This window comes from Anopheles moucheti, unplaced genomic scaffold (genome assembly GCF_943734755.1).
Source record: "Anopheles moucheti unplaced genomic scaffold, idAnoMoucSN_F20_07 putative_Y_11, whole genome shotgun sequence".
Classification (NCBI taxonomy): Eukaryota; Metazoa; Arthropoda; class Insecta; order Diptera; family Culicidae; genus Anopheles; species Anopheles moucheti.
Window position 1 is genome coordinate 135,368 of NW_026453661.1, and position 20,227 is coordinate 155,594.

The 20,227-nt window shown below is 38.7% G+C and overlaps 1 pseudogene; it reads right to left on the bottom strand.

Annotated features, from left to right (window-relative positions):
• Positions 1-18,755: 18,755 nt before the first annotated feature.
• On the bottom strand, positions 18,756-19,601 carry LOC128309286 (uncharacterized; annotated as a pseudogene).
• Between the last annotated feature and the right edge of the window lie 626 nt (positions 19,602-20,227).

Genomic DNA, 20,227 nt, shown 5'->3' on the forward strand with positions numbered 1-20,227 from the left:
TTGAAATAGACAGTTTTTGCATGAAAACTCATTCCTGGTGGAACTTCATAGTAAAGTACAAAGTTCGTTTTGGATGGACAAAGTTAGTTGAAATAGACAGTTTTTGCATGAAAACTCATTCCTGGTGGAACTTCATAGCAAAGTACAAAGTTCGAATCAGATGGACGAATTAAGTTGAAATAGACAGTTTTTGCATGAAAACTCATTCCTGGTAGAACTTCATAGCAAAGTACAAAGTTCGTTTTAGATGGACAAAGTTAGTTGAAATAGACAGTTTTTGCATGAAAACTCATTCCTGGTGGAACTTCATAGCAAAGTACAAAGTTCGTTTTGGATGGACAAAGTTAGTTGAAATAGACAGTTTTTGCATGAAAACTCATTCCTGGTGGAACTTCATAGCAAAGTACAAAGTTCGTTTTGGATGGACAAAGTTAGTTGAAATAGACAGTTTTTGCATAAAAACTCATTCCTGGTGGAACTTCATAGCAAAGTACAAAGTTCGTTTTGGATGGACGAATTAAGTTGAAATAGACAGTTTTTGCATGAAAACTCATTCCTGGTGGAACTTCATAGTAAAGTACAAAGTTCGTTTTGGATGGACAAAGTTAGTTGAAATAGACAGTTTTTGCATGAAAACTCATTCCAGGTGGAACTTCATAGCAAAGTACAAAGTTCGTTTTGGATGGACGAATTAAGTTGAAATAGACAGTTTTTGCATGAAAACTCATTCCTGGTGGAACTTCATAGCAAAGTACAAAGTTCGTTTTGGATTGACGAATTAAGTTGAAATAGACAGTTTTTGCATGAAAACTCATTCCTGGTGGAACTTCATAGCAAAGTACAAAGTTCGTTTAGGATGGACAAAGTTAGTTGAAATAGACAGTTTTTGCATGAAAACTCATTCCTGGTGGAACTTCATAGCAAAGTACAAAGTTCGTTTTGGATGGACAAAGTTAGTTGAAATAGATAATTTTTGCATGAAAACTCATTCCTGGTGGAACTTCATAGCAAAGTACAAAGTTCGTTTTGGATGGACGAATTAAGTTGAAATAGACAGTTTTTGCATAAAAACTCATTTTTGGTGGAACATCATAGCAAAGTACAAAGTTCGTTTTGGATGGACAAAGTTAGTTGAAATAGACAGTTTTTGCATGAAAACTCATTCCTGGTGGAACTTCATAGCAAAGTACAAAGTTCGTTTTGGATGGACAAAGTTAGTTGAAATAGACAGTTTTTGCATGAAAACTCATTCCTGGTGGAACTTCATAGCAAATTACAAAGTTCGTTTTGGATGGACAAAGTTAGTTGAAATAGACAGTTTTTGCATGAAAACTCATTCCTGGTGGAACTTCATAGCAAAGTACAAAGTTCGTTTTGGATGGACGAATTAAGTTGAAATAGACAGTTTTTGCATGAAAACTCATTCCTGGTGGAACTTCATAGCAAAGTACAAAGTTCGTTTTGGATGGACAAAGTTAGTTGAAATAGACAGTTTTTGCATAAAAACTCATTCCTGGTGGAACTTCATAGCAAAGTACAAAGTTCGTTTTGGATGGATCAATTTAGTTGAAATAGACAGTTTTTGCATGAAAACTCATTCCTGGTGGAACTTCATAGCAAAGTACAAAGTTCGTTTTGGATGGACAAAGTTAGTTGAAATAGACAGTTTTTGCATGAAAACTCATTCCTGGTGGAACTTCATAGCAAAGTACAAAGTTCGTTTTGGATTAACGAATTAAGTTGAAATAGACAGTTTTTGCATGAAAACTCATTCCTGGTGGAACTTCATAGCAAAGTACAAAGTTCGTTTTAGATGGACAAAGTTAGTTGAAATAGACAGTTTTTGCATGAAAACTCATTCCTGGTGGAACTTCATAGCAAAGTACAAAGTTCGTTTTGGATGGACAAAGTTAGTTGAAATAGACAGTTTTTGCATAAAAACTCATTCCTGGTGGAACTTCATAGCAAAGTACAAAGTTCGTTTTGGATGGACGAATTAAGTTGAAATAGACAGTTTTTGTATGAAAACTCATTCCTGGTGGAACTTCATAGTAAAGTACAAAGTTCGTTTTGGATGGACAAAGCTAGTTGAAATAGACAGTTTTTGCATGAAAACTCATTCCAGGTGGAACTTCATAGCAAAGTACAAAGTTCGTTTTGGATGGATCAATTTAGTTGAAATAGACAGTTTTTGCATGAAAACTCATTCCTGGTGGAACTTCATAGCAAAGTACAAAGTTCGTTTTGGATGGACAAAGTTAGTTGAAATAGACAGTTTTTGCATGAAAACTCATTCCTGGTGGAACTTCATAGCAAAGTACAAAGTTCGTTTTGGATGGACAAAGTTAGTTGAAATAGACAGTTTTTGCATGAAAACTCATTCCTGGTGGAACTTCATAGCAAAGTACAAAGTTCGTTTTGGATGGACAAAGTTAGTTGAAATAGACAGTTTTTGCATGAAAACTCATTCCTGGTGGAACTTCATAGCAAAGTACAAAGTTCGTTTTGGATGGACAAAGTTAGTTGAAATAGACAGTTTTTGCATAAAAACTCATTCCTGGTGGAACTTCATAGCAAAGTACAAAGTTCGTTTTGGATGGACGATTTAAGTTGAAATAGACAGTTTTTGCATGAAAACTCATTCCTGGTGGAACTTCATAGCAAAGTACAAAGTTCGTTTTGGATGGACAAAGTTAGTTGAAATAGACAGTTTTTGCATGAAAACTCATTCCTGGTGGAACTTCATAGCAAAGTACAAAGTTCGTTTTGGATGGACAAAGTTAGTTGAAATAGACAGTTTTTGCATGAAAACTCATTCCTGGTGGAACTTCATAGCAAAGTACAAAGTTCGTTTTGGAAGGACAAAGTTAGTTGAAATAGACAGTTTTTGCATGAAAACTCATTCCTGGTGGAACTTCATAGCAAAGTACAAAGTTCGTTTTGGATGGACAAAGTTAGTTGAAATAGACAGTTCTTGCATGAAAACTCATTCCTGGTAGAACTTCATAGCAAAGTACAAAGTTCGTTTTGGATGGATCAATTTAGTTGAAATAGACAGTTTTTGCATGAAAACTCATTCCTGGTAGAACTTCATAGCAAAGAACAAAGTTCGTATCGGATGCACCAATTTAGTTGAAATAGACAGTTCTTGCATGAAAACTCATTCCTGGTGGAACTTCATAGCAAAGTACAAAGTTCGTATCGGATGCACCAATTTAGTTGAAATAGACTGTTCTTGCATGAAAACTCATTCCTGGTGGAACTTCATAGCAAAGTACAAAGTTCGTTTTGGATGGACAAAGTTAGTTGAAATAGACAGTTTTTGCATGAAAACTCATTCCTGGTGGAACTTCATAGCAAAGTACAAAGTTCGTTTTGGATGGACAAAGTTAGTTGAAATAGACAGTTTTTGCATGAAAACTCATTCCTGGTGGAACTTCATAGCAAAGTACAAAGTTCGTTTTGGATGGACAAAGTTAGTTGAAATAGACAGTTCTTGCATGAAAACTCATTCCTGGTAGAACTTCATAGCAAAGTACAAAGTTCGTATCGGATGGACGAATTAAGTTGAAATAGACAGTTTTTGCATGAAAACTCATTCCTGGTGGAACTTCATAGCAAAGTACAAAGTTCGTTTTGGATGGATCAATTTAGTTAAAATAGACAGTTTTTGCATGAAAACTCATTCCTGGTGGAACTTCATAGCAAAGTACAAAGTTCGTTTTGGATGGACAAAGTTAGTTGAAATAGACAGTTTTTGCATGAAAACTCATTCCTGGTGGAACTTCATAGCAAAGTACAAAGTTCGTTTTGGATGGATCAATTTAGTTAAAATAGACAGTTCTTGCATGAAAACTCATTCCTGGTAGAACTTCATAGCAAAGTACAAAGTTCGTATCGGATGGACGAATTAAGTTGAAATAGACAGTTTTTGCATGAAAACTCATTCCTGGTGGAACTTCATAGCAAAGAACAAAGTTCGTTTTGGATGGATCAATTTAGTTAAAATAGACAGTTTTTGCATGAAAACTCATTCCTGGTGGAACTTCATAGCAAAGTACAAAGTTCGTTTTGGATGGACAAAGTTAGTTGAAATAGACAGTTCTTGCATAAAAACTCATTCCTGGTGGAACTTCATAGCAAAGTACAAAGTTCGTTTTGGATGGACAAAGTTAGTTGAAATAGACAGATCTTGCATGAAAACTCATTCCTGGTGGAACTTCATAGCAAAGTACAAAGTTCGTTTTGGATGGACAAAGTTAGTTGAAATAGACAGTTCTTGCATGAAAACTCATTCCTGGTAGAACTTCATAGCAAAGTACAAAGTTCGTTTTGGATGGACAAAGTTAGTTGAAATAGACAGTTTTTGCATGAAAACTCATTCCTGGTGGAACTTCATAGCAAAGTACAAAGTTCGTTTTGGATGGACAAAGTTAGTTGAAATAGACAGTTTTTGCATGAAAACTCATTCCTGGTGGAACTTCATAGCAAAGTACAAAGTTCGTTTTGGAAGGACAAAGTTAGTTGAAATAGACAGTTTTTGCATGAAAACTCATTCCTGGTGGAACTTCATAGCAAAGTACAAAGTTCGTTTTGGATGGACAAAGTTAGTTGAAATAGACAGTTCTTGCATGAAAACTCATTCCTGGTAGAACTTCATAGCAAAGTACAAAGTTCGTTTTGGATGGATCAATTTAGTTGAAATAGACAGTTTTTGCATGAAAACTCATTCCTGGTAGAACTTCATAGCAAAGTACAAAGTTCGTTTTGGATGGATCAATTTAGTTGAAATAGACAGTTTTTGCATGTAAACTCATTCCTGGTGGAACTTCATAGCAAAGAACAAAGTTCGTATCGGATGCCCCAATTTAGTTGAAATAGACAGTTCTTGCATGAAAACTCATTCCTGGTGGAACTTCATAGCAAAGTACAAAGTTCGTATCGGATGCACCAATTTAGTTGAAATAGACTGTTCTTGCATGAAAACTCATTCCTGGTGGAACTTCATAGCAAAGTACAAAGTTCGTTTTGGATGGACAAAGTTAGTTGAAATAGACAGTTTTTGCATGAAAACTCATTCCTGGTGGAACTTCATAGCAAAGTACAAAGTTCGTTTTGGATGGACAAAGTTAGTTGAAATAGACAGTTTTTGCATGAAAACTCATTCCTGGTGGAACTTCATAGCAAAGTACAAAGTTCGTTTTGGATGGACAAAGTTAGTTGAAATAGACAGTTCTTGCATGAAAACTCATTCCTGGTAGAACTTCATAGCAAAGTACAAAGTTCGTATCGGATGGACGAATTAAGTTGAAATAGACAGTTTTTGCATGAAAACTCATTCCTGGTGGAACTTCATAGCAAAGTACAAAGTTCGTTTTGGATGGATCAATTTAGTTGAAATAGACAGTTTTTGCATGAAAACTCATTCCTGGTGGAACTTCATAGCAAAGTACAAAGTTCGTTTTGGATGGACAAAGTTAGTTGAAATAGACAGTTTTTGCATGAAAACTCATTCCTGGTGGAACTTCATAGCAAAGAACAAAGTTCGTTTTGGATGGATCAATTTAGTTGAAATAGACAGTTTTTGCATGAAAACTCATTCCTGGTGGAACTTCATAGCAAAGAACAAAGTTCGTTTTGGATGGATCAATTTAGTTGAAATAGACAGTTTTTGCATGAAAACTCATTCTTGGTGGAACTTCATAGCAAAGTACAAAATTCGTTTTGGATGGATCAATTTAGTTAAAATAGACAGTTTTTGCATGAAAACTCATTCCTGGTGGAACTTCATAGCAAAGTACAAAGTTCGTTTTGGATGGACAAAGTTAGTTGAAATAGACAGTTTTTGCATGAAAACTCATTCCTGGTGGAACTTCATAGCAAAGTACAAAGTTCGTTTTGGATGGATCAATTTAGTTAAAATAGACAGTTCTTGCATGAAAACTCATTCCTGGTAGAACTTCATAGCAAAGTACAAAGTTCGTATCGGATGGACGAATTAAGTTGAAATAGACAGTTTTTGCATGAAAACTCATTCCTGGTGGAACTTCATAGCAAAGTACAAAGTTCGTTTTGGATGGATCAATTTAGTTGAAATAGACAGTTTTTGCATGAAAACTCATTCCTGGTGGAACTTCATAGCAAAGTACAAAGTTCGTTTTGGATGGACAAAGTTAGTTGAAATAGACAGTTCTTGCATAAAAACTCATTCCTGGTGGAACTTCATAGCAAAGTACAAAGTTCGTTTTGGATGGACAAAGTTAGTTGAAATAGACAGATCTTGCATGAAAACTCATTCCTGGTGGAACTTCATAGCAAAGTACAAAGTTCGTTTTGGATGGACAAAGTTAGTTGAAATAGACAGATCTTGCATGAAAACTCATTCCTGGTGGAACTTCATAGCAAAGTACAAAGTTCGTATCGGATGGACGAATTAAGTTGAAATAGACAGTTTTTGCATGAAAACTCATTCCTGGTGGAACTTCATAGCAAAGAACAAAGTTCGTTTTGGATGGACAAAGTTAGTTGAAATAGACAGATCTTGCATGAAAACTCATTCCTGGTGGAACTTCATAGCAAAGTACAAAGTTCGTTTTGGATGGACAAAGTTAGTTGAAATAGACAGTTTTTGCATGAAAACTCATTCCTGGTGGAACTTCATAGCAAAGTACAAAGTTCGTTTTGGATGGACAAAGTTAGTTGAAATAGACAGTTTTTGCATGAAAACTCATTCCTGGTGGAACTTCATAGCAAAGTACAAAGTTCGTTTTGGATGGACAAAGTTAGTTGAAATAGACAGTTTTTGCATGAAAACTCATTCCTGGTGGAACTTCATAGCAAAGTACAAAGTTCGTTTTGGATGGACAAAGTTAGTTGAAATAGACAGATCTTGCATGAAAACTCATTCCTGGTGGAACTTCATAGCAAAGTACAAAGTTCGTTTTGGATGGATCAATTTAGTTGAAATAGACAGTTTTTGCATAAAAACTCATTCCTGGTGGAACTTCATAGCAAAGTACAAAGTTCGTTTTGGATGGATCAATTTAGTTGAAATAGACAGTTTTTGCATGAAAACTCATTCCTGGTGGAACTTCATAGCAAAGTACAAAGTTCGTTTTGGATGGATCAATTTAGTTGAAATAGACAGTTTTTGCATAAAAACTCATTCCTGGTGGAACTTCATAGCAAAGTACAAAGTTCGTTTTGGATGGACAAAATTAGTTGAAATAGACAGTTTTTGCATGAAAACTCATTCCTGGTGGAACTTCATAGCAAAGTACAAAGTTCGTTTTGGATGGATCAATTTAGTTGAAATAGACAGTTTTTGCATAAAAACTCATTCCTGGTGGAACTTCATAGCAAAGTACAAAGTTCGTTTTGGATGGACAAAATTAGTTGAAATAGACAGTTTTTGCATGAAAACTCATTCCTGGTGGAACTTCATAGCAAAGTACAAAGTTCGTTTTGGATGGATCAATTTAGTTGAAATAGACAGTTTTTGCATAAAAACTCATTCCTGGTGGAACTTCATAGCAAAGTACAAAGTTCGTTTTGGATGGACAAAATTAGTTGAAATAGACAGTTTTTGCATGAAAACTCATTCCTGGTGGAACTTCATAGCAAAGAACAAAGTTCGTTTTGGATGGATCAATTTAGTTGAAATAGACAGTTTTTGCATGAAAACTCATTCCTGGTGGAACTTCATAGCAAAGTACAAAGTTCGTATCGGATGGACGAATTTAGTTGAAATAGACAGTTTTTGCATGAAAACTCATTCCTGGTGGAACTTCATAGCAAAGAACAAAGTTCGTTTTGGATGGATCAATTTAGTTGAAATAGACAGTTTTTGCATGAAAACTCATTCCTGGTGGAACTTCATAGCAAAGTACAAAGTTCGTTTTGGATGGATCAATTTAGTTGAAATAGACAGTTTTTGCATAAAAACTCATTCCTGGTGGAACTTCATAGCAAAGTACAAAGTTCGTTTTGGATGGATCAATTTAGTTGAAATAGACAGTTTTTGCATGAAAACTCATTCCTGGTGGAACTTCATAGCAAAGTACAAAGTTCGTTTTGGATGGATCAATTTAGTTGAAATAGACAGTTTTTGCATGAAAACTCATTCCTGGTGGAACTTCATAGCAAAGTACAAAGTTCGTTTTGGATGGACAAAGTTAGTTGAAATAGACAGTTCTTGCATGAAAACTCATTCCTGGTGGAACTTCATAGCAAAGTACAAAGTTCGTTTTGGATGGATCAATTTAGTTGAAATAGACAGTTTTTGCATGAAAACTCATTCCTGGTGGAACTTCATAGCAAAGTACAAAGTTCGTTTTGGATGGATCAATTTAGTTGAAATAGACAGTTTTTGCATAAAAACTCATTCCTGGTGGAACTTCATAGCAAAGTACAAAGTTCGTTTTGGATGGACAAAATTAGTTGAAATAGACAGTTTTTGCATGAAAACTCATTCCTGGTGGAACTTCATAGCAAAGTACAAAGTTCGTTTTGGATGGATCAATTTAGTTGAAATAGACAGTTTTTGCATGAAAACTCATTCCTGGTGGAACTTCATAGCAAAGAACAAAGTTCGTTTTGGATGGACAAAGTTAGTTGAAATAGACAGTTCTTGCATGAAAACTCATTCCTGGTGGAACTTCATAGCAAAGTACAAAGTTCGTTTTGGATGGATCAATTTAGTTGAAATAGACAGTTATTGCATGAAAACTCATTCCTGGTGGAACTTCATAGCAAAGAACAAAGTTCGTTTTGGATGGATCAATTTAGTTGAAATAGACAGTTTTTGCATAAAAACTCATTCCTGGTGGAACTTCATAGCAAAGTACAAAGTTCGTTTTGGATGGACAAAGTTAGTTGAAATAGACAGTTTTTGCATGAAAACTCATTCCTGGTGGAACTTCATAGCAAAGTACAAAGTTCGTTTTGGATGGACGAATTAAGTTGAAATAGACAGTTTTTGTATGAAAACTCATTCCTGGTGGAACTTCATAGCAAAGTACAAAGTTCGTTTTGGATGGATCAATTTAGTTGAAATAGACAGTTTTTGCATGAAAACTCATTCCTGGTGGAACTTCATAGCAAAGTACAAAGTTCGTTTTGGATGGATCAATTTAGTTGAAATAGACAGTTTTTGCATGAAAACTCATTCCTGGTGGAACTTCATAGCAAAGTACAAAGTTCGTTTTGGATGGACGAATTAAGTTGAAATAGACAGTTTTTGTATGAAAACTCATTCCTGGTGGAACTTCATAGCAAAGTACAAAGTTCGTTTTGGATGGATCAATTTAGTTGAAATAGACAGTTTTTGCATGAAAACTCATTCCTGGTGGAACTTCATAGCAAAGTACAAAGTTCGTTTTGGATGGATCAATTTAGTTAAAATAGACAGTTTTTGCATGAAAACTCATTCCTGGTGGAACTTCATAGCAAAGTACAAAGTTCGTTTTGGATGGATCAATTTAGTTGAAATAGATAGTTTTTGCATGAAAACTCATTCCTGGTGGAACTTCATAGCAAAGTACAAAGTTCGTTTTGGATGGACAAAGTTAGTTGAAATAGACAGTTTTTGCATAAAAACTCATTCCTGGTGGAACTTCATAGCAAAGTACAAAGTTCGTTTTGGATGGATCAATTTAGTTGAAATAGACAGTTTTTGCATGAAAACTCATTCCTGGTGGAACTTCATAGCAAAGTACAAAGTTCGTTTTGGATGGACAAAGTTAGTTGAAATAGACAGTTTTTGCATTAAAACTCATTCCTGGTGGAACTTCATAGCAAAGTACAAAGTTCGTTTTGGATGGACGAATTAAGTTGAAATAGACAGTTTTTGTATGAAAACTCATTCCTGGTGGAACTTCATAGCAAAGTACAAAGTTCGAATCAGATGGACAAAGTTAGTTGAAATATACAGTTTTTGCATGAAAACTCATTCCTGGTGGAACTTCATAGCAAAGTACAAAGTTCGTTTTGGATGGACAAAGTTAGTTGAAATAGACAGTTTTTGCATGAAAACTCATTCCTGGTGGAACTTCATAGCAAAGTACAAAGTTCGTTTTGGATGGACGAATTAAGTTGAAATAGACAGTTTTTGTATGAAAACTCATTCCTGGTGGAACTTCATAGCAAAGTACAAAGTTCGTTTTGGATGGATCAATTTAGTTGAAATAGACAGTTTTTGCATGAAAACTCATTCCTGGTGGAACTTCATAGCAAAGTACAAAGTTCGTTTTGGATGGATCAATTTAGTTGAAATAGACAGTTTTTGCATGAAAACTCATTCCTGGTGGAACTTCATAGCAAAGTACAAAGTTCGTTTTGGATGGACGAATTAAGTTGAAATAGACAGTTTTTGTATGAAAACTCATTCCTGGTAGAACTTCATAGCAAAGTACAAAGTTCGTTTTGGATGGATCAATTTAGTTGAAATAGACAGTTTTTGCATGAAAACTCATTCCTGGTGGAACTTCATAGCAAAGTACAAAGTTCGTTTTGGATGGATCAATTTAGTTGAAATAGACAGTTTTTGCATGAAAACTCATTCCTGGTGGAACTTCATAGCAAAGTACAAAGTTCGTTTTGGATGGATCAATTTAGTTGAAATAGATAGTTTTTGCATGAAAACTCATTCCTGGTGGAACTTCATAGCAAAGTACAAAGTTCGTTTTGGATGGACAAAGTTAGTTGAAATAGACAGTTTTTGCATAAAAACTCATTCCTGGTGGAACTTCATAGCAAAGTACAAAGTTCGTTTTGGATGGATCAATTTAGTTGAAATAGACAGTTTTTGCATAAAAACTCATTCCTGGTGGAACTTCATAGCAAAGTACAAAGTTCGTTTTGGATGGACAAAGTTAGTTGAAATAGACAGTTTTTGCATGAAAACTCATTCCTGGTGGAACTTCATAGCAAAGTACAAAGTTCGTTTTGGATGGACGAATTAAGTTGAAATAGACAGTTTTTGTATGAAAACTTATTCCTGGTGGAACTTCATAGCAAAGTACAAAGTTCGTTTTGGATGGATCAATTTAGTTGAAATAGACAGTTTTTGCATAAAAACTCATTCCTGGTGGAACTTCATAGCAAAGTACAAAGTTCGTTTTGGATGGACAAAATTAGTTGAAATAGACAGTTTTTGCATGAAAACTCATTCCTGGTGGAACTTCATAGCAAAGTACAAAGTTCGTTTTGGATGGATCAATTTAGTTGAAATAGACAGTTTTTGCATGAAAACTCATTCCTGGTGGAACTTCATAGCAAAGAACAAAGTTCGTTTTGGATGGACAAAGTTAGTTGAAATAGACAGTTCTTGCATGAAAACTCATTCCTGGTGGAACTTCATAGCAAAGTACAAAGTTCGTTTTGGATGGATCAATTTAGTTGAAATAGACAGTTTTTGCATGAAAACTCATTCCTGGTGGAACTTCATAGCAAAGAACAAAGTTCGTTTTGGATGGATCAATTTAGTTGAAATAGACAGTTTTTGCATGAAAACTCATTCCTGGTGGAACTTCATAGCAAAGTACAAAGTTCGTTTTGGATGGACAAAGTTAGTTGAAATAGACAGTTTTTGCATGAAAACTCATTCCTGGTGGAACTTCATAGCAAAGTACAAAGTTCGTTTTGGATGGACGAATTAAGTTGAAATAGACAGTTTTTGTATGAAAACTCATTCCTGGTGGAACTTCATAGCAAAGTACAAAGTTCGTTTTGGATGGATCAATTTAGTTGAAATAGACAGTTTTTGCATGAAAACTCATTCCTGGTGGAACTTCATAGCAAAGTACAAAGTTCGTTTTGGATGGATCAATTTAGTTGAAATAGACAGTTTTTGCATGAAAACTCATTCCTGGTGGAACTTCATAGCAAAGTACAAAGTTCGTTTTGGATGGACGAATTAAGTTGAAATAGACAGTTTTTGTATGAAAACTCATTCCTGGTGGAACTTCATAGCAAAGTACAAAGTTCGTTTTGGATGGATCAATTTAGTTGAAATAGACAGTTTTTGCATGAAAACTCATTCCTGGTGGAACTTCATAGCAAAGTACAAAGTTCGTTTTGGATGGATCAATTTAGTTAAAATAGACAGTTTTTGCATGAAAACTCATTCCTGGTGGAACTTCATAGCAAAGTACAAAGTTCGTTTTGGATGGATCAATTTAGTTGAAATAGATAGTTTTTGCATGAAAACTCATTCCTGGTGGAACTTCATAGCAAAGTACAAAGTTCGTTTTGGATGGACAAAGTTAGTTGAAATAGACAGTTTTTGCATAAAAACTCATTCCTGGTGGAACTTCATAGCAAAGTACAAAGTTCGTTTTGGATGGATCAATTTAGTTGAAATAGACAGTTTTTGCATGAAAACTCATTCCTGGTGGAACTTCATAGCAAAGTACAAAGTTCGTTTTGGATGGACAAAGTTAGTTGAAATAGACAGTTTTTGCATGAAAACTCATTCCTGGTGGAACTTCATAGCAAAGTACAAAGTTCGTTTTGGATGGACGAATTAAGTTGAAATAGACAGTTTTTGTATGAAAACTCATTCCTGGTGGAACTTCATAGCAAAGTACAAAGTTCGAATCAGATGGACAAAGTTAGTTGAAATATACAGTTTTTGCATGAAAACTCATTCCTGGTGGAACTTCATAGCAAAGTACAAAGTTCGTTTTGGATGGACAAAGTTAGTTGAAATAGACAGTTTTTGCATGAAAACTCATTCCTGGTGGAACTTCATAGCAAAGTACAAAGTTCGTTTTGGATGGATCAATTTAGTTGAAATAGACAGTTTTTGCATGAAAACTCATTCCTGGTGGAACTTCATAGCAAAGTACAAAGTTCGTTTTGGATGGACGAATTAAGTTGAAATAGACAGTTTTTGTATGAAAACTCATTCCTGGTAGAACTTCATAGCAAAGTACAAAGTTCGTTTTGGATGGATCAATTTAGTTGAAATAGACAGTTTTTGCATGAAAACTCATTCCTGGTGGAACTTCATAGCAAAGTACAAAGTTCGTTTTGGATGGATCAATTTAGTTGAAATAGACAGTTTTTGCATGAAAACTCATTCCTGGTGGAACTTCATAGCAAAGTACAAAGTTCGTTTTGGATGGATCAATTTAGTTGAAATAGATAGTTTTTGCATGAAAACTCATTCCTGGTGGAACTTCATAGCAAAGTACAAAGTTCGTTTTGGATGGACAAAGTTAGTTGAAATAGACAGTTTTTGCATAAAAACTCATTCCTGGTGGAACTTCATAGCAAAGTACAAAGTTCGTTTTGGATGGATCAATTTAGTTGAAATAGACAGTTTTTGCATGAAAACTCATTCCTGGTGGAACTTCATAGCAAAGTACAAAGTTCGTTTTGGATGGATCAATTTAGTTGAAATAGACAGTTTTTGCATGAAAACTCATTCCTGGTGGAACTTCATAGCAAAGTACAAAGTTCGTTTTGGATGGATCAATTTAGTTGAAATAGACAGTTTTTGCATGAAAACTCATTCCTGGTGGAACTTCATAGCAAAGTACAAAGTTCGTTTTGGATGGATCAATTTAGTTGAAATAGACAGTTTTTGCATGAAAACTCATTCCTGGTGGAACTTCATAGCAAAGTACAAAGTTCGTTTTGGATGGACGAATTAAGTTGAAATAGACAGTTTTTGTATGAAAACTCATTCCTGGTGGAACTTCATAGCAAAGTACAAAGTTCGTTTTGGATGGATCAATTTAGTTGAAATAGACAGTGTTGCGAGCAACGGTTCATTTGAACCAACAGCAGCCCGTTCAGTAGGTTTACGCTAGGTGGCGCTCGCGTAGCAGGATCGTGCGCTCTTCTCACGTATTCCCGTTCTGGGAAAACGGGAGAGAATGCCAATAAAAGCAGCGCGCAGGGACAGCTAGGGTCTTTTTCGATACCAGCTTAGGCAAAGGATAGAAGTTTTTTTAACCCGCCCTCTTCCCTCTCTTAACCTAACACGAGAGATACACTCTCCTTTAGAATAAAAGTGTTAAAAGAAGCTATTAGTGTCGCCTTTGCGGTAGAAAAGCGGTCGCTGGACGCGACCTTTGTTGCTGGACGCAACAATTTAAAAAAACTTTTATTGAACGTTCTAAATCACTTCGCGAATTTATTACGCTATTTCCTAACCACGCGTGACGTCTTCGGTAGGACATCGAATCTTCACGTGGCTTCGTTGGAAGGACTCCAAGAGAAAGACAGTGTTAGTGAAGTGCAGTGTTAAGCGAATGAGAGAATATGGATCAAGTTTGCAGTATTTGCAATGGCGCGAACTTGGATGACGCCGTCGCATGTGATAAGTGCTGCCGATATTATCACCTCGAATGCGTGAACGAGGACGAATCCGTTCACAGCCGTGAATGGATATGTAATTTGTGCACTCTTAGCACACCAGTGGTCGGTAGAAAGGGATTCAACGAGTCTACGATCGCCACACCGACAGTGTATTTTTCCCAACCCGCGGCAATAACGCACGACGAAGAAGTGTCCCGAGGAAGTGAGGAGCCTGCCGCAAGTGCGATGCCGATAACCGCTACGTCATCACCAAACCATGTGGCGCATTCGGATGCACAAACACCTAATGTTAAGCTCGAGGAAATCAGCCGCTGCTTCCATAGGCTGATGGAAGAGCTTGAGTCGAGCCGCGATCAACGGAGAGAGGAGCCTAGTATCGTAGAACGGCTCGAATCGGTGTTAGGGAGCTTCGTGCAGCGAATGGAGAAAAGCAATGGCGCCGAAGCACGTGGTTCCAGTGGTCGACAACCTTTTTCTATGTTCGATGATGAGGGTCTTAGCAGGAGCCAAATTGCCACCCGACAGGCAGTGAAAGGAAAATTGCCTTTATTCTCAGGCAATCCCGACGAGTGGCTTATGTTTGAATCGTGTTACAACGAAACTACACGGCTTTGCGGATTCACCGATGGGGAAAATACGATACGCCTTCAACAAGCGTTAAAAGGCAAGGCGCTAAAAGCAGTGCAGTGCCGCCTTCGGGAAAAGGACAACCTCAAAGAAGTTCTCGAAACGTTAAAATCGATGTACGGTCGGCCAGAGATCGTGGTGAGTACCCTGTTGGACCAGGTAAGACGCCAAACGCCTCCAAAGGGCGATAAACTGGACACGTTAATCGACTTTGCTATTTCGGTAGAAGAAATATGCGCAACGCTAAGGTCTAGTGATGTTGAAAATCGTTTCGATGGACCTTTGCTGCAGGAGTTAGTCGATCGGCTTCCACCGTTCGTTCGATTGCAATGGGGTATACACTGCGCAACTACTTCGCAGACCACGTTACAGGAGTTCGGAAAGTGGATTAAAATAATAAAAAAAGGAGCGCTTCATGTAACACCTCCCTCCCCCAGCACCGAAAGCCGTAAGCGCGTTAACACGCACGTGGTACAACCGAAACCAGACCAACGATGTGCCTGTGACAAAGGATGCAGAAACCCAGCTGATTGTGATGCATACAACAAAATGAGTGTGACGGAACGCTGGAACCTGATAAGACAAAACTCGTGGTGCAAACATTGTCTTAAAAGGCATCGGAACCCGTGTCGTGAATCCCGAGTCTGTGCAAAGGACAATTGTACAGCGCGACACCATCCAACGCTGCATAATTCTAATTCGGTCTCAGGTAAAGCAATCACTAATTTTTCTCACTCTACCACAGCGGAAAGTGATGTCCTGCTCAGACACGTACCAGTCGTACTACACGCAGGAGATAAAACGATACACACGGTAGCCTTGCTGGACGAAGGCGCCTCAGTTTCGTTAATGGAACATTCGCTGATGGAAGAGCTTGGTGTGTCGGGAACCTTGCGGCCGCTCTGCCTGAAGTGGACCGGAGGACAGCATCGGTATGAAAATAAGTCAATGGATGTGAGTATTGGAATATCAGGCATCAGGGGCAACGATCAAGTGTATGAGATACCCGTACGGACAGTACATCGACTGGGTTTGCCGGCACAGCGGATTAAACCGAATGAACTACGAGCAGCCTACAAACACCTGTCATCACTCCCTTTGTCATCGTACCGAGATACACCACCGAAGCTCCTGATAGGTATGAATAATTACCACATTACCGTACCACTAAAGACTGTCGAAGGATCCGCAAATGAACCCATCGCCACAAAAACTCGATTGGGATGGACAATTTCCGGAAGTATTTCTCCACAGGTAGTTTCAAATAACGCAAAGGTAGTAGCCGCCCACTCGATTGAAATATGCGAATGCCAAAATATCGATACGAAGATCGACGCCGCACTTAAAGGAGGTTTTGCACTTGACGATCCGTACAACAGGCAACACGTGAGTACCAATTCTAAAAATGAAGAAAGAGCAATAGCAATACTTACAAACAACACTAAACTTGTAAATGAAAGATACGTTACCGCGTTGTTATGGCGTTACGATGATGTCAAATTACCCAATAATCGCTCGATGGCTTTGAAACGACTTACCTGTTTAGAACGCCGAATGGCAAAGGAGACTTACATTAAAATAAAGATGGATCAGATATTAGCCGATCATGTGAAGAAAGGTTATATCAGAAAACTCACAGATCAAGAGAAAAAGACAGCACATCCTCGAAAGTGGTATCTACCTATTTTCCCGGTAGTAAATCCAAACAAACCAGGCAAATTGCGTATTGTATGGGACGCAGCAGCATCAGTAAATGGAGTATCTCTAAACTCTATGCTCCTTACCGGACCCGATCTTCTAGCACCATTAACGTCCGTATTATGCCGCTTTAGAGAATTTAGAATCGCTATGGCAGCAGACATACAAGAAATGTACCACCAGGTCTTGATCAACGAAGAAGATCAAAACAGCCAAAGGTTTTTGTGGAAAAGCGATGCATCGCAAGAGGAACCCGATGAATATGTCATGATGAGAATGACTTTTGGGGCAGCGTGTTCGCCCAGCTGCGCGCAATTCGTAAAAAATGCAAACGCTGATAGATATGCAGAACAATTCCCCCTAGCCGTCGAATGCATTAAGGCAGATCATTACGTCGACGATATGTTAACAAGTGTAGAAACAGTAGATGAAGCTATAAAGCTAGCGAAAGAAGTAACTTACATCCAGTCGCAAGGCGGTTTTAAACTACACAATTGGATGGCTAACAAAAATGAAATTTTACAAGCCGTTGGAGGTAACGGAAACCGTATGAAAGATATGACGCTAGACCAATCAATTGCAACGCAAAAAGTACTTGGCATGTGGTGGGATGCTCATAGTGACACCTTCCAGTTTAAATTGCCGAATAAAGGACAAGAGGTCTTACAGGGAGAAATAATACCAACCAAGCGACAACTCTTAAGCGTGCTAATGACAATTTTCGATCCACTTGGCTTGATCGGAGCCTTCATGCTGTTTCTAAAAGTGTTGCTTCAAGAAGTGTGGCGCGCCGGTACAGGATGGGATGAGAAAATTCCTACTAACTTGGAATGCAAATGGAAGAAATGGCTCGCATGCCTACCTGAGCTTCAAAAGCTTTCAGTGCCAAGATGTTACCGTATCACCACCGACCTTAGTAGTTGTACCACTCAATTACATGTATTCGTCGATGCTGGTAAAGATGGGTATGCTGCAGTTGCATATTTTAGAATCGAGTCAAATGGTCAACGCGAAGTAGCCTTAATCGGTGGAAAAACGAGAGTAGCTCCTCTGAAGTATATATCCATCCCTCGTTTAAAACTTCAAGCAGCCGTTTTAGGCATACGTCTGGCTAAAATCATTGAGAAGGCACATAGAATCCCAATTCATCGCCGATTCCTATGGACGGATTCAAAAGATGTGCTATGTTGGCTCAATTCAGACCATAGACGCTACATTATATATGTAGCTCACAGAGTAGGAGAGATTTTGGAAAATTCTACGTTAAATGAGTGGCATTGGGTACCTACAACTTTAAACGTCGCCGATGAGGGCACCAAATGGTCAAACCTTGACCCACACACTACTTTCACCCACTGGTTTAACGGTCCTAGTTTCTTACTGAAACCCGAGGATGAGTGGGACATGCCGACACTGAAGGTTCAATCGACTGATGAAGAAATGCGTCAAACCATCACAGTTCACCAGGTTGTGCATCCTGTAATCAGCATCGAACGATTTTCCCGCTGGAGAAGATTGCAACGGGCAGTTGCGTACGTTTGCCGTTTCATAAATAACGCACGCCAACCAAAAGCGTCGCGTATCAAGGGACCTCTAACGCACTTGGAGTTGCAACAAGCAGAACGCACAGTTCTAATACAAGCCCAGTATCAGGAATACCCAGATGAGTATAGGATCCTGCAAGAGGGGCTGGCGGACACTAAAACGAAAAGAATTAATCTTAAGAAAAGTAGTCCTCTTTTTAGGCGAAGCCCTTACCTGGATGAAGATGGAGTCATACGGCTACACGGACGCATCGATGCTTGCCAGCACATCAGTGACGAAATGAAACGGCCCATCATCCTGCCGAAAACCGGTCACCTCACGGACCTGATTATCGATGATTATCATCGACGGTACCAACATGCAAATCATCAAACCGTGATGAACGAAGTACGACAAAAGTTCGACGTTCCGGCTTTGAGAAGCGCTTGCCATAGGATACGGAACAACTGCGCAACGTGCAAGATCCGTAACGCTACACCTACGGTGCCAATGATGAGTGGGCTTCCCGCCGCCCGTCTTTCTCCATTCTGTAGACCATTCTCATTTACGGGAATCGACTACTTCGGACCATTCCTCGTCGCTGTTGGACGGAGACAGGAAAAGCGCTGGGGTGTATTGTTCACCTGCTTAACCATCCGAGCGATACACATCGAAGTGGCATCCAGCCTGTCAACCAGCTCCTGCATAATCGCGTTAAGAAACTTCATCGCCCGGCGCGGTACCCCATTGGAGATCTACTCGGATAAGGGTACCAACTTCATAGGTGCAAATCGAGAACTGAAGGAAGCCATAGCCAAGATAAACACCAACGAGCTGATTGAAGTAATGCACCTTCCGGACACAAAATGGAACTTCAACCCGCCGGCTGCCCCACATTTTGGCGGGGCATGGGAGAGATTAGTGCAAACCGTGAAGCACACGCTGAACAACATGCGCTTTACACGTACTCCATCTGATGCGGTGTTTACAAACTGGTTGATAGAGGTCGAAATGATTGTAAACTCGAGACCGCTTACACAGGTTCCGGTAGAAAATGAAGAAGAAGCACCATTGACTCCAAACCACTTTATTTTAGGATCGTCGGCTGGGACCAAACCTCTAAGCATCTTAGACGATTCAGCAGCTTGCCTACGAAACAACTGGAAAGCATCACAGGCTTACGCGAACGTTTTCTGGCGCAAATGGGTCGCCTCATATCTACCGACTCTTACCAGACGAAGTAAGTGGTTCCAGACGCAGCGAACCTTGAAGGAAGACGATCTAGTCTTGATTGTGGACGACAACCTCCCGCGCGGATGCTGGCCGAAGGGACGCGTGGTACGGACGGTACCTTCGAAAGACGGAGAAATACGGCGAGTACACGTAAAATTGGCAAACGGAAAGGTTTTAGAGCGCCCGGCAGTGAAAATAGCTGTTGTTGACATCGAACCACGAGATGGTGTTTTGACAGTTCAAAACACCGGGGTCCAGTGTTGCGAGCAACGGTTCATTTGAACCAACAGCAGCCCGTTCAGTAGGTTTACGCTAGGTGGCGCTCGCGTAGCAGGATCGTGCGCTCTTCTCACGTATTCCCGTTCTGGGAAAACGGGAGAGAATGCCAATAAAAGCAGCGCGCAGGGACAGCTAGGGTCTTTTTCGATACCAGCTTAGGCAAAGGATAGAAGTTTTTTTAACCCGCCCTCTTCCCTCTCTTAACCTAACACGAGAGATACACTCTCCTTTAGAATAAAAGTGTTAAAAGAAGCTATTAGTGTCGCCTTTGCGGTAGAAAAGCGGTCGCTGGACGCGACCTTTGTTGCTGGACGCAACAGACAGTTTTTGCATGAAAACTCATTCCTGGTGGAACTTCATAGCAAAGTACAAAGTTCGTTTTGGATGGATCAATTTAGTTGAAATAGACAGTTTTTGCATGAAAACTCATTCCTGGTGGAACTTCATAGCAAAGTACAAAGTTCGTTTTGGATGGACAAAGTTAGTTGAAATAGACAGTTTTTGCATGAAAACTCATTCCTGGTGGAACTTCATAGCA